The sequence below is a fragment of the Syngnathus typhle genome, linkage group LG9 (assembly GCF_033458585.1).
Source record: "Syngnathus typhle isolate RoL2023-S1 ecotype Sweden linkage group LG9, RoL_Styp_1.0, whole genome shotgun sequence".
Classification (NCBI taxonomy): Eukaryota; Metazoa; Chordata; class Actinopteri; order Syngnathiformes; family Syngnathidae; genus Syngnathus; species Syngnathus typhle.
Window position 1 is genome coordinate 12,210,213 of NC_083746.1, and position 13,009 is coordinate 12,223,221.

A 13,009-nucleotide genomic window follows, 5' to 3' on the forward strand; every position below is an offset into this window, starting at 1 on the left:
GGAGTTTGTGATCTCCAGGCTGTTAGGGTCCTGAACTCTCTCCCCCCTCTGCGTGGCGTCCTGTACTTTTGCGCTTTGTTCTGACTGTCTGCTGTGCGCTCTTGCTCCGTTTTGCTCCTCTTATTTACTGTGTCATTTGTTTATTTATTATTTATTCATCACTCTTATTGTTCATTGTTTCTGCCTTCTTGTTTTTATTTTGCATTGTTTACTTGTATGTTTATCGTGTACTGTGTCTCGTCACCGTGGGATAGGGGAAACGTAATTTCAATTTCTTTGTGTGTCTTGGCATGAAGGAATTGACAATAAAGCTGACTCTGACTCTGAAAAAATAATCACTTCAGGAAGTGATGTGTTCACTCACGTTCACTGAAAGGATTCGTTCTGTTGAACGAATCGTTCACTCACGAGCCAACACCTACTGGCTGGCGACCAGTTCGGGCTGTCGTCTACCTTTTGCCCAATGTCAGCTGGGATAGGCTAGCACCCCTGTCACGCGCCGTGCCACACCTTACAGCCGGTAACCTTCCACTCATTCACACCCATGCCCCTCTCATCAAAATACTCACCTGCACTTGTCACTACTAGTTAGTAGTTACCCTATTCAAATACCACACAACAGTCAGTCATTGTTAGTACATCCCCTCATGCTACCCGTGCCTTGTTCCTTGTCTTGTGCCTTGCTTTGATCCTAGTTGCCGACCGGATTTGCCGTGTACTGACCGACCACGACTGCTCGTCCCGACCAACTGCCCGTTGCCAATTACGCCCGCTCACCGCCTGCTCCGACCAACTGCCCGATCACAACCTTGTCCTCATCTCGCCCCACAAAAGCGGTGTTGAAAATGGATGGATGCATTCATAGATACTAAAGTAGAAGTACAGATATTGAAATATACAAATGTTTAAATAAAAGTATCAACTCCAGCTTCATAAGAAAATAGATTGCCGTTAACATTATCATATACATATATGCCTATCGTTAACTCCAGAGAGCTTATAATGATGCATCTCCTTTCATTCAAACCCTGATTCTGATTATGTTGTGTAAAACATCAACAAAACTGAATACAATAACTTGAACATTATCAACCTATATTAAAATTAATACCGTTTTTTTCCGTGTATAGTGCGCCCCCATGTATAGTACGCACCCCTAAAAATGGCATGCTGATGCTGGAAAAAAGCTTGTACCCATGTATAATACGCACCCAATTTTTATGAATTTTTTTAAAAAAAATTTTTAATTTTTTTTTTTTTTTTTTTTTTAAGTCCCAATGATCGTCACACACGCAGGGAGGCAATGGGTCCCATTTTTATAGTCTTTGGTATGGTCTTAACTAGGCTGGATGTAATTTTTTTTGTTGGCGTTGATTTCTCCGACTGCCCGTAAACGCACCACCGCGCTCCGTGCGCATGGAGCGTGTTTGAAGTGAACAGCAGAGAAGAAAGGAACAAGGCAAAGTGTTGTGAAATAAAATATTACCTGTAATACGGATTTAGGTAGAGAACTGAACTCTCGCTCTTTATATAGCTGACGTGTCTTGCTCATCCGTTCTGCGCATCTGTAATGGCGGCCTCCGTATGATATCCGGTTTGCGTGCGTGCGAGAGCGAGAGAGAGCGAGAGAGAGAGCGCGCGAGAGAACGCTCAACCGTAGCGCGCCGCCGACCGCCCAACTGCACCGGGCTGGTCGATTATTGTGACAGAGCCGTCGCTGAAATTTAGAAGATATTTTTAAAGTCCTGATGTACTTTCTAAAATTTAAGTGGACCTCAGTGCGCACTGCGCAGGGAGCTTAATTTGGTGCAGCGCGCCGGGCGCTCACTGTCGCATTGCTTAAAGAGCGCCTTTGTGTTTTAGGATGAACAGCAGAGACCAAAGGAACAAGGCAAAGTGTTGTGAAATAAAATATTACCTGTAATACGCATTTTGTTATTTGCTGATTGAAACTGCTAATTAAACTGTGAATTGAAACTAATAGGAAGAAAACAACTCTCGCTCTTTATATAGCTGACGTGTCTTGCGCATCCGTTCTGTGCATTTTATTTCACAACACTTTGCCTTTCTTCTCTGCTGTTCACTTCAAACACGCTCCATGCGACCGCAATGCTCTCGTATCAGACGCTTGCTCGATCACCTCCTCGTTTGCTGTCCCGTGCGCGCACGAAGCGCGGTGGTGCGTTTACGGGCAGTCGGAGAAATCAACGCCAACAAAAAAATTACATCCAGCCTAGTTAAGACCATACCAAAGACTATAAAAATGGGACCCATTGCCTCCCTGCGTGTGTGACGATCATTGGGACTTAAAAAAAAAAAAAAAAAAAAACTTAAAAAAAAAAAATATATTTTTTTTTTTTTTGTACCCATGTATAATGCGCACCCCGGATTTTAGGACAATAAATTAGTAAAATTTTGCGCACTATACACGGAAAAAAACGGTATGCTACAAAGACACAACATTTAATATTCAAATTGATAAACATTTTTTTTCCAATATTTGTGTATTGTATTCTATATTTGTTTTCATTTTACACAACCGCCAAATTAATTGAAATTTGCGTTGGTATAGCCTTGGTTATTTAATGGAAATAGTTGCTGTAATTATGACTTTACTGATGAATAAATGTTATTGATAGCCTATGACGCATTCCAACAAGCATACAAATGTCAAGGCAAAGACAGAGTGACCATGTGCAGCAAGGATCTTTATTGGAAATGGGGAAAGGGGAAATGGATGGCGGCATTGCTGTCTTTGCTGGTGTAGCTGGGTATCTTAGTGGGGACCAGCGGACGACAGAGCCAGAGCTGAAACCGGTTGCTGACTGCTGAGCGGCAAACTGGCAGGGAACAGGAACCAACCTGAAGGAGAGAGCAGCAGAGGAAGCATGCAGAACAGCGGAGCGCAGCGTGTAAGGCTAAGCAGGTGGTCGGGATGGGCGACGATCAGAAAGAGGTCAAGGACGAGCAAGTGGTCAGGACAGGTGGTGGGCAAAGGGTGGTCAAGTGCGGGCAAGCGGTCAGGACGGGCGACAAGCAAAGCGAGTCGGGTCAGTACACCGAAAAGGTTGGCGACGGGTATCAGCCGGGCGGAGCACAGTGAGCATACAAGTGGCATCACTGGGCAGGATAAGAGGATGAACGGGAGTCCGCATTTTAAGTAGGGCCGGTTAACGAGCGGGAACATGTGCTGGTGATTAGCTGATTACATGGGTGTAGCTGTTAACGATTGACGTCAATGGAACTTTACCGGTCGAGTGGCAGGTGGCGCAAGCAAGTGACAACAAATTCTGCTTCTGTCGTTAAGTTGGGAATGAAATTTGAGAACCCCTTGTAAAGTCCTTCATCAAGTAAATAATAAAAGATGCCGATGCTTCAATTTGTGAGGAGTTATGAGCAACAATAGGAAAGTTTCCCTCCTTGCTCCCAATTGGTTGTATAACTTGTCAGAAAATAGTTCGTACTTAAGAGCAACGCATGAGGGTATATTTCCTAAAATGTGTGGTGTACAAGTGGGCCATCCGGAGATTTGAATAAGCAAGGAAGTTCAAGTTAGGTTGTTTGTTCTGTGATGCGCACAGCACCTCTCCTGATGGGGAAGATTTCATCATTTCTGCGATAGGGGACAAACCATGTATTAAATAAACATGGATTTTATATGTGTTTATCCAGATGTGAAACAAATTCAAATCACATGGAGGGAACAACCTGGGAAAGTCCCAATGATCGTCACACACACATCTGGGTGTGGTGAAATTTGTCCTCTGCATTTAACCCATCCCCGTGTGATTTTGATCCATCCCCTGGGGGAGAGGGGAGCAGTGAGCAGCAGCGGTGCCGCGCTCGGGAATCATCTGGTGATCTAACGCCCCAATTCCAACCCTTAATGCTGAGTGCTAAGTAGGGAGGCAAGGGGTCCCATTTTTATAGTCTTTGGTATGACCCGGCCAGGGTTTGAACCCACAACCTTCCAGTCTCAGGGCGGACACTCTACCACTAGGCCAAGAGCAGAATTACTATGGGAACAGCAGGAATATAATGAAGCACCTTATGCGAGAAGTGCATGTGAGGTGTAATATTTATCATATATTTTTAGTTGTATCAAATAGTGGGTATGCCGTAAAGTTCTGTTATGACTATGGATCCATAGGTTATGAATGTATAAAAGCATCATATATTACATACACCCAACAAACTACATTTTAATATTTAAAATTTTAATATTGTGAATTCACAAGTCAAGGAAAATAGTTTGTTTCAACTACTTTTCAGTTTATATTAATAAGAGATTTGGTAAGAAAATATTGTTCAGTTTATATTAATAAGTAATTTGGTAAGAAAACCATGTTTAAAGTTTAGACAGCGTTTGGGTTAGGTTGGGCAATTTTAGGCAAATGTACATTTTTAGCAAGTTGCATGAAAAAAACAAAACAAGAAGTTGAACCTTGTTGGCACAACGGATCCGTACCTTTTACCGAGAAGCATGCCAAAATCACCTGAGCATTTTGCAACAGCCGTCCTGCCTGATCTCTCATATCCAGATATTTATAATTACCTCGTCGATTCACCATCTCCGTGCACTGGAAAGGACCTTAAGGCATACAAGAGTCTGGATGCCTACAAGTATTTTACAGCAGGTTTTGTGCATGATGGGCTGATATGGCAGATTCCAAACAAGAATCGATTTCTTCTCATGACCAAGGTAAGGAAAATATCATATTAAAATCTGAGAAATTAATTCCTACAATAAAGCATTACATAATTTCCAACTACCGTTTTTTTCCGTGTATAGTGCGCCCCCATGTATAGTACGCACCCCTAAAAATGGCATGCTGATGCTGGAAAAAAGCTTGTACCCATGTATAATACGCACCCAATTTTTATGAATTTTTTTAAAAAAAAAATTTTTTTTTTTTTTTTTTAAGTCCCAATGATCGTCACACACGCAGGGAGGCAATGGGTCCCATTTTTATAGTCTTTGGTATGGTCTTAACTAGGCTGGATGTAATTTTCTTTGTTGGCGTTGATTTCTCCGACTGCCCATAAACGCACCACCGCGCTCCGTGCGCATGGAGCGTGTTTGAAGTGAACAGCAGAGAAGAAAGGAACAAGGCAAAGTGTTGTGAAATAAAATATTACCTGTAATACGGATTTAGGTAGAGAACTGAACTCTCGCTCTTTATATAGCTGACGTGTCTTGCTCATCCGTTCTGCGCATCTGTAATGGCGGCCTCCGTATGATATCCGGTTTGCGTGTGTGCGAGAGCGAGAGAGAGAGAGCGCGCGAGAGAACGCTCAACCGTAGCGCGCCGCCGACCGCCCAACTGCACCGGGCTGGTCGATTATTGTGACAGAGCCGTCGCTGAAATTTAGAAGATATTTTTAAAGTCCTGATGTACTTTCTAAAATTTAAGTGGACCTCAGTGCGCACTGGAGCTTAATTTGGTGCGGTCGCGCAACCGCAGCGCGCCGGGCGCTCACTGTCGCATTGCTTAAAGAGCGCCTTTGTGTTTTAGGATGAACAGCAGAGACCAAAGGAACAAGGCAAAGTGTTGTGAAATAAAATATTACCTGTAATACGCATTTTGTTATTTGCTGATTGAAACTGCTAATTAAACTGTGAATTGAAACTAATAGGAAGAAAACAACTCTCGCTCTTTATATAGCTGACGTGTCTTGCGCATCCGTTCTGTGCATTTTATTTCACAACACTTTGCCTTTCTTCTCTGCTGTTCACTTCAAACACGCTCCATGCGACCGCAATGCTCTCGTATCAGACGCTTGCTCGATCACCTGCTCGTTTGCTGTCCCGTGCGCGCACGAAGCGCGGTGGTGCGTTTACGGGCAGTCGGAGAAATCAACGCCAACAAAAAAAATTACATCCAGCCTAGTTAAGACCATACCAAAGACTATAAAAATGGGACCCATTGCCTCCCTGCGTGTGTGACGATCATTGGGACTTTAAAAAAAAAAAAAAAATTAAAAAAAAAAAAACAATTTTTTTTTTTTTTTTTGTACCCATGTATAATGCGCACCCCAGATTTTAGGACAATAAATTAGTTAAATTTTGCGCACTATACACGGAAAAAAACGGTATTCATAGACTTTATGCAACAATTTCTACAAAAATACTTTTTAGAATTCATGCTTGATAATTCCTTTTGGTCTCTTGCTCAAAATGAACCAGGTTTAAATTTTCAAGCTAATTTAATGAATGATTCATGAGAAATTTTACCAAATGCCAGGTAAAATACGCATTAATGGACAGTAAGAGGTCTAGCCTTGTATATTATATCCAAGTTAGGGACTGATAATAATATAAGGTATGTCATATTATCTGTTTCAGGTAAAACACTCTCAAGGGATGAATGATCCTCCCCTCAGACCTTGGGTAGCAATAGCGAAAGATGGTCATATCCTGTGCTGCCACTGTACCTGCATGGCTGGATTGGGTGAAACATGTTCACATTCAGCAGCATCCCTGTTCGCCCTGGAGACATTAATACGTATGAAGACGGACACTTCATGCACATCACTACCTTGTCAGTGGCTGAAACCATCAGCATCGCACATAGAATATGCTGAAGGATGCAATATCGATTTTGCCCGTCCAGCCCAGAAACGAAAGTCAGAAGTTTCAACTCCTGAGGAAAGTGCTGCGAGAAAACTGCTGAATGTTCCTCCACCAACTGAAGAGCAGAAAGCTGCCTTTTACAAGGCTTTGTCTGAATGTGGTGGAAGACCAGCAATTTTGAGCATTGTCCCTGACTATGCTCACAACTCTGTGCCAAGGGCAGTGAAGCGAAAGCTTCCTGTACCTCTCTCACAGCTCCACGATTCTGGCAATATGAAACTCAGCCCAGATGAACTTGCACTAAAATGCCGGTCAGAGGTGGAAAAGTTACATTCCATTACCAGAGAGCAGGTTTGTATTTTTTTTCGCACTTAGTAATTAATATATATTTCATAAATGTATTTTGCTCCAACCTGTTACAAATAATCTAATCATAGTGAAAACAATTTTTATTCAAATGTTTTTCAGATATCTGCGGTTGAAGAAGAGTCCAGGGGCCAAGCAACATCAACAACTTGGTTTCAACAAAGAGCTGGGCAAATTAGTTCATCAAGTTCTGCACGCAGATTTTTACACTCTGCAGTGAGGGAATCCATTGCTTCCCCAGTGATATCCGTCTGTGTGGCAGTAGTCACCATGCCTTTTCGAATCTTAGCGTGCACCACATCTTCACCAGCGGGTAGTTGATCATTTTCACAAGGGACAGACTGGGAAATATTGACAAGTGCTGCTGCCAATGCCCTCTCGCGGTCTCTCTTGCGCTGCTTGAGATTTTGTCTTCTCTCAAAGATCTTCATTGAACATTTGAGTTTTCGTTTGTGAGGTGACTGGGTATGCTCAAACATACTTGGCACATAGTCTGGGGATAGTGGAGCTTCGCTTTTTGCACCTGAAACAATTAAACAATCACATTATTCATAATGACTACCATAAATAATTAAGCACGTTGTTGAAGGGGATATACCCAGTTCAATTTGTTTCGTAATGGCATTTCATAACTTGACATATTAAAAAACTGAATAGAGTGAAATCATTCAGATACTGTACCTGTCTGTTCAAGTTGCTACCATTTTTATTTTTTGTTTATTTTTCCATGATGCCACATCTGATTGGCTTGAAAATTTAACCAATAAAAATTTTAACCTTGTGCCAATGGCTTGTAAACTTTACCAATGTAGATTTTACCTTGTGCCAAATGAAGTAACAAAAAGCCTCTTGTTCAAAAATGCTTCATTAAAAAAAAATTGTTTCACAAGGTTCATAATTTTTTTTGAAATTTCCCAATGTATTCACTCATGAGAATTAATTGTTCAATTCCAATATGAAGTTCAATATTTACATTGATAAAGTTTTCAAGCCAATCAGATGAAGCATCATGAAAAAATAAACAAAAAATAAAAACGGGGGGGTGAACTGAAGAAATCATCCCATTCCCTGCCTTGCTGCTCTTGCTGCCTTTCTAAAAATGCACCCAGCATTTTCAACAATCATATTTGTATCATCCCATATTGTATTATTTCACATTTTGTGAAACAAATCAGGGGTGAATAGTTTGTTTACATACCTGATATGAAGTGCTCATTGCATATCCTTGTGTAAATCGTAGGTTTCCATCGTTCACGACGAATCGCCGCGATCCATTTATCGCGTTTTTGGATGTTTGCCGGAAATCTATAGAAGCTAAGATTTGGTTTATCAAGGTCAAATAGCAGCAGATGTAACAAGAAAGCGTGTGTGAGTCGTTGACCGGCACTGAAATGTTGACCGGCAAGATGGCCGCCAAGCTAATGTGCGCGGCTGATGACGTCAGCTGCAAAGCTTGAATGTGACACATGACAGCTGTGCTATTGAGTATGCATCTTTTGTATACCTGTCATTTCATCTCTGTTCTTATGATTGAAGAGCTACTGTAGCTCGACCCAGTTCCAGAGTGTATGACAGGGAAAAAAAACCCAAAGGTTTTCATTTCAAGGCTTAACCTGACGAGATGCTGATGGCTGGGGTTGAAACAGAGGAAAATGGTAGCACTGGCTGACTACCAGGCCATCTTGTGAAGCAGGGTGGAACAAAAATCAAAACTGGCAGGAAGATAAGCAGTGTTGAATTGCCTGCAGTTAAGTGAGGCGTGTTTGACAAACCAATTAGAGCTTGATAATTTGGCAAAACCGGCGGTCAAATGAGGTTCTGTATGAAATATGAATTTGCAAACATTTGTCAAATTTACATCATTTCCTATTCACTTATTGTATTTCAATATCAGAATGAATCAATCTGTTTTTAATATCGATACTTTATTGATCCTCGGGGGGAAATTCCGTTACCAGCAGTATGAATGAATAATTAAATATATTATTATGGCCATTGAGATCCGCAAGCGGGGCCCAAGGACCATCAACAGGGACGAGGGAGCCTACATGCTCTCTACAACCTGGAACAGTGTTTTGGAGAGGTGAACTGACAGCAGAGGGCGTGACTCACCTGTCAAATGTGACAGGTGAGCCACGCCTTCATCCATCAGCTGATAAAGACGCGTCACAACCACATCAGTGACACTCTGATGAAGGCGGAAGAATCCGCCGAAACATGTCAGGTAAATAAACCTAAAACAAATTGTTTGATATAGAAGAACCAGAGAATAATTTGAAAAGGAAAAAACAAGATGACCCTAGTACAACAATTAAATATATAAATAAACAGATGGACAATATTATAAACATTGGACACGACAAAAACGACAAACAAAAGGACCCAAAATTTAAATAAATAAATATGTCATAAAAGGTTTAATTAATTAAAATATGATATATATCATATTTTTAAGATATATCTCTCTCTATATATATATATTTTAAATATATTTTATATGTATATATATATTTTTAAAAATATATTTTATATATATTTTTTTATATACGTATATTATTTATAGATAATTTATTTATATACTATATTAAGGGTTGAGTTTTTACTGTTGCTGAGCTTCTCCCTGCTTTGACATAGTTTTCCCTTTCACATCTTTCACGCATTAGCTAATTACCTGGACCAAGTAATCCAATCTGCCTTTTAAATCATCTGCTAGACTATGGGGATAACATTAGCTCACCATCAGAAGTGATCCCTAGTTTATTGCATTAGAGTTTTTACGGGTCAGGTCAAAAGCGCAGCTGCTTTATAAAAGGGTTTAAGAGGTCTTTGGATAAGTTGATACGTTGACACTCAAAAGGGACTCCTTACATTTCTGTTAGCTCTTCAGTTTCTACTTATTCTAGGATATGGAATATGTATATGGAAGCTGTATGTATGTTGAAGCTGAAATCCTTTGCCATCTACGTTAAAGGTCCCATGCTTTTTTTGTATCCTCTGCTGCTCTGAGTCAAAGGTTTCTGCATAGATGGAATCAACAGGAAGCAACATGTGGTATTGAATGTCTAACAAAGATGGCTTGCATGATTGATGCATGAGTCTCATCTAGGGTTGACAGGTCATATGTTGCTTGTCTGTAGGTCGTCAGGGATCAGAGCTCCTCGTTAACATTCTGTCCCACCACACTCCCGGAAACCCATCAACTTCAAACAGACAAATTATCTAGTGAGGTTCATTTAAAATCAAATCCATCCCTCATTCTGGTTGTTTGGAAAGTGTCCTTTTTTTTCAATAAAAAGGAGATTACTTCCCTTTTTGCTTCCTTCTTTTCATTTGTCTTCCCCTCTCATTTTCCCTCTAATTTGGATTGAGGATGTCTCCTCTTGCATGGAAAGGAATCAAGATGCAGCCGTGCAGGAAGACTAAATCAAACACAACAAAGAGTTTTCACATGTGCATGACTGTGCTTGCGCGCCTCGCTTGAGTGCCAGCTGACAAACACATAAGGCTTTTCAGAGCCAGCTGCTCCAAGAGGACAGTGGCATCCAAACACATTTCATACCAAGCCTTCATTCTACAGCAGTGACAGAGCACAATTAAAGACTTACTTCATTCCGCGAACAAGCAATAAATGAACAAGCAATATAATCTTTGGCTATGCCTTCTGAGAGGTCGAGTTTACATTTTTAATCAGGTCAGTTGGTCATCAGATGCCATGTATTCACTTATAGGCAGCTGCCTTCAGAGCTCTCCATTGTCTTCTGAGAGATTTTGTGAAAGGACCTCCTCAAGGCAGACTTTCTCAAATTACTAAAGGGCTGCTGGAGAGCCAGACAATTTCCCATGTAGCTTTACTTAATTACCAAAGGTGACAACTGAGCAATCACTTTCGTATTCTCAACATTATTTCATGGAAGAAAGATAGAATATTCACCGGTTTGTGGGATCGCTGGAACTGTCTGCTGTTTAATTTCTTTTTCCTCATAATGAGACATGAAGGAGTCCTTTTATGCCTCTTTGACTGTATATCTCTGGGCTTTCTATATTCAAAAGTAAATGAAAAAAATAATAACTCTTCTTCAGTCTGGATGCTCTTTCGATTTGAATTACTGAAGAGGATTCTCTTCCATATCCTTGCCTGGGAAATGGTCTGAATTCATGGAAAGGTCCAAATTAAATTAAAAATGGAATGGATCTGCCAAGGGTAGGAATGCAAATGACGCACAGTTCATGAAATTATGAGATATGTGTCAAACACTGATGTCCCTCTTACATTCCCATAAACATTGTAGTAATGGAGAACATTATATGTATTTTCAGAGTGCTTGAGTTAGTGATACCACATTTACTTTACCCTTAAGTCATCAAAGCATGTCAGCATGATGGATAAAATGCATGCGTATAATGAAGAAAGCCACCGAGAGGACTATAGTATTTTAGCAATAGCTGAGAATTAAATAGGCTTGACAACAGAAGACTTTTCCACACAAGCACAGCTGTAAATCTGAATCGTCTTGGAGCACAACATTACACAAGGATGATCCTATTTTGTACTGAGATTGTGTATGCGTGCATTTGCGTGTGCTTGTGTCTGTCAGTTTTACATGCTTTTAAGCATTATATATATGCTTTTATAAACTACTTGAATGTGATAAAAAGATGGATGGATGGATGGAAATTTAATGAAATTATGTATAGGTTCAATGTTTCTGTTTTGTAGGACATGTAAGAATATCAACCTCTTCAATATACTTCTTTTTTAAAATTAGATCTGTGCAAATTTCGTTTCCTTAATGGCCACTCAAACCTTAAGCAAGCCAAAATTACAGCCACTAATTTGTATTCATGTCAAGTTTGTCAGCAGAGTCGATAAGTGATGGAGTATTTCTTTATTGTTCGTTAGTTCCTTGAGGCAACTTTGAAAAGACAACAAGAAAATAAAGCTGCTGAAGAGTGTTTTCTTCACACCTAAATTGCATTTTAAAAACTAGGTAGCTCAGTTGAAGACTTTGGAATATATTTAGTAAACCTGTTGCAAATTCGAAAAAAATGTGTGAACTTGCCTGTCACCCTTGGGCTATTTGCAAAGACTTCAGGCATGACTAATGCTTCAGTTAATCTGATTTACATAAATAAAGTACAATAAATGATGCCGCCTGATATTCAGTGTGTATAATAGCAGCTTCAGGGACAGAAAACTAACATTACAGTGTGCTTCTGCGAAGCAACTTGTAATATCAACATCCGTAAGGCGGCGGGCCCTGACAACATCCCGGGTCGAGCGCTGAAGGACTGCGCTGGTGAGCTGACGGGTGTCTTCACGGACATCTTTAACACTTACCTGCAGCAGGCCATCGTCCCTTTGTGTTTCAAAGCTGCCACCGTCGTACCTGTGCCGAAGAAACTTGCTCCGTCCTGCTTCAATGACTACCGCCCCGTGGCACTTACGCCCATCATCATGAAGTGCTTTGAGCGGCTTGTCATGGAGCACATCCGATCCGTTCTCCCCCACACCATTGACCCCTTCCAGTTTGCGTACCGAGCCAAACGGTCCTCTGAGGATGCCATCTGCTCTGCCCTCCACTCGGCCCTCACCCACCTGGAGAGAAGGGACTCCTATGTGAGATTGCTGTTTGTGGACTTCAGTTCTGCCTTCAACACCATTGTGCCACAACGCCTCATCAGCAAACTTGACAAGCTGGGCCTCAGTACCTACCTCTGCAACTGGCTACTGGACTTCCTCTGTCAGAGGCCACAGGTGGTACGTGTTGGCGACAAAATCTCCGCCAGCATCACACTGAGCACGGGGGCCCCCCAAGGCTGCGTGCTCAGTCCGCTGCTCTTCACCCTCCTGACGCATGACTGCATTGCAACCTACAGCGACAACCGCATAGTGAAGTTTGCTGACGACACGACTCTGGTGGGTCTCATCACCAAGGGAGACGAGACTCAATACAGGCTAGAGGTTGACCTTCTGACCACGTGGTGCAGGGACAACAACCTCCTGCTGAACGTCGACAAGACCAAGGAGATTGTTGTGGACTTCCGGAAGGGTCACACCTCACACCTGCC

At 41.4% G+C, this 13,009-nt stretch overlaps 1 long non-coding RNA gene across 1 annotated transcript; it reads left to right on the plus strand.

The window, feature by feature from the left end:
• Nucleotides 1–6,354: 6,354 nt before the first annotated feature.
• On the plus strand, nucleotides 6,355–7,611 carry LOC133160042 (uncharacterized). Its single transcript, XR_009715790.1, has 2 exons — nucleotides 6,355–6,925; nucleotides 7,043–7,611. It is a non-coding gene; the product is annotated as an uncharacterized LOC133160042 (long non-coding RNA).
• Nucleotides 7,612–13,009: the final 5,398 nt, after the last annotated feature.